Here is a 2,787-nt window from a genome sequence, read left to right as displayed (position 1 = left end):
ATACAGTAACTTGGGCAGTCAAAACTGAACTAAGACTAGATGAAAGGTAACACCTAGTGAGATCAGCTGTAGGCTGTTTGAAAAAGGAAAAGAAAAAGAAAGAGAAGGAAAGACTACAAAAAACTGCTTAAAATAAAAACATTGTTTTCATGAAAAAAGTGAAACAAAGTTACTCTCACATTGCTAGAGGTCTCTCCATATCATTTAAATTCTATGCAACCACTAATATAATATAAGAAAAAGAAGAAATGCCAGTCCTATAATGCTTTTGATCTATATTGTTAGTCAGTATTTCAATTAATGTACCTGGACTTTTTTTCTAGTGAACGTGACATTTCACTTTTTAAGGAACATTTCTTACCCTGTTCCCCACCCCAAATTAAAATATTAATTTATCTATGTATCTATGAAACCTATACCTGCCATACACCGTTCACACAATGCTCAAAACACAACCTACAGCATGTAGTCTCAGCAACACCAGTAAGAAGTTATTTTGCCTGGTTGGCTGGCCACCTCTTGGAAACCTACATGACCCAGAAACTTAAACATTTTTTTTCAGTACTAACGATTCTGCGACTCTCTTAGATTAATGGATATTTCTTTTAAATCAGCAGCTCACTATGCCTTATCTGTATTGTCTTCATAATTGCCTATGATTTGTATTCCGATATTAAACGTGAAGGAATTAAAAGAAAATAAAACCAAACACACATTATTAATATTAAGAGAAGAAATAATTAAAAGTAAAATGTATGTGACTTTATTTAAATGTAATACATGAGAGATATTTTGAGAAACATTTACATGCCACTTCTTTTGTCATTACCACATTAGTATCTTTAAGGAGACAAATGGTGCTGTTTGTAATAAAGATAAATCTGATTTAAGAATCTTCACCTGTATAAAATACTACTGAAAGAAAACAGTAATCACTTACCTGCATCTGCTTTATCTCATTCTGTGATGTGTTCAGTAAGAAGCTTAATCTTTTCTACTACAGTCCTAAAATGTTTTCTTTTTCCATCCTAATGGTACATGTACATTTCCAAGAAATAAAGAGGTATACGCTCAAAAGCAAATACACAAGCAACCCATGTAAATCTCTTCTTTTGCTATCATTACTTTAAAATTAAAGAAGTGACTGTTCTAGGCATGGCATTCCTCTAGTATGGGCCAGCAATAGTTTTCTAAGGAAGTAAATTAGTTTAAAATCTCTTGTGCATGAACTCCATTTATGTTTCAGAATTCAATAATATACTAGTAGCTGATGCACAGAGCCTGAAAAAATATTTTATGGGTTGAGAAAATGGAAAATGGGCAATATATAAAAAACAATTTAAAATCTGTCTGAAACAGAGACATTGTAAAAAGGGGCATTGTAACTCTTTCAGTCCTGTGTCTGTAGGTCACTGAGTAAATCAGGTAGCAGAGAGAGAGGAACAGACATGTCATAAAAATACAGTGTTTTAAAAAGCCAATACAAGATTGTGGGCATGATGTCACTCCTCAGCAATAATTGTGAAATATAAGGGGAGAAAAATACACAAACCTTCCCGCACTTTGGGGACTCTTGTCCCAAGACTTTAATTAAGCTCCACTTTCAGCCCCAACGGGTGCTCCGGCAGACCGTTCTCCAGTCAGGTGTTTGAAAACTCTGCAAACTTCTGCTCAGAGGAATGTCTTAGTAACCTCTGTCATCAGGTGGGAGAGAACAAAGCATGTCAGGAAGGACAAAAGACAATATGTTTCATTCTTTCTTAAATCAACTTCTAGGGGTAGGGTTTTGAGTTTGTTTTTTAAGGAGGAAATGTCATATTTGAATGTTTTCAGTCTAACACAGAATGCCAAATCTCTCACTGTGTGATTTTCTAGTGAAATAAGACTTCCAGATTCTCACTCAATCTACATGATGTTTCTCCACCAAGAGCATTAGTTCCTTAAACATTTGTGTGCAAGACATCCCTCTCATATGCACTGTTTAGAAAAGAGAAAAAGCAAAGGAGCACAGTCTGGTCAGATAGGCACCTCTGAATTTGTTGGATTTGGATAGTAGTAGAAAAACAGGTCCAGAGGCCTCAGATTTGAACAGATTGCACACAAATGAGTGGAATCTATTCCTTGATTGTAGACCACAGAATCAGGTGCTTGATCTGAGACTTTTTGTACTGTACATTAGTCGAATATGTATGAGAATGTATCCATAGCTCTCCTTAGTGCTTTGAAAAATCTCTTTAAATTCTGCCACTGAACACAGAGTCTAGGATGGTCGTTTTAATAGACCCTCAGCTACAGAAAATGCATAACTATGTGCAGGGGGAACCTTCCCCACCAAAATGGCATACTTGTGTAACCCCCGTAATACCCAAGTATGTATTCCCTTTCCAATTAGGGGAATGTTAGCAGGGCAGGTGCGCTGTGAGGGGTTTGAACTGCCAGCTGCATGTAATTTCCCTGATTCCCCTATAGAGCAAGGCCAGGACACAGGATTACCTTTACTTTATACAAATGTAATAAGACATAAAAGTTATAAAATTAATACATACATACATACATATATATATATTCTAATATTATAAAAGCCTTCATCTGTCTGTCTGTCTGTCTGTCTGTCCATAATACTTTCTTTGTGCTCTGATTGCCTGACAAACAGCCAACCAGAGTGCGAAGAAGTGTTCAGGCAAGTGCCAGGGTCCCACCATGATGGCAGGGCTGCAGGGCTGCCCGCCTGCAGGGCTGACGTGGCCGTGGCGCGGGGAGGAGCAGGCCCGATGCAGGTGGGCAGGG

This window comes from Alligator sinensis, unplaced genomic scaffold (genome assembly GCF_000455745.1).
Source record: "Alligator sinensis unplaced genomic scaffold, ASM45574v1 scaffold2631_1, whole genome shotgun sequence".
NCBI lineage: Eukaryota > Metazoa > Chordata > Crocodylia > Alligatoridae > Alligator > Alligator sinensis.
The sequence above is the reverse complement of the archived record's forward strand: the minus strand, read 5'-3'. Positions refer to the sequence as shown.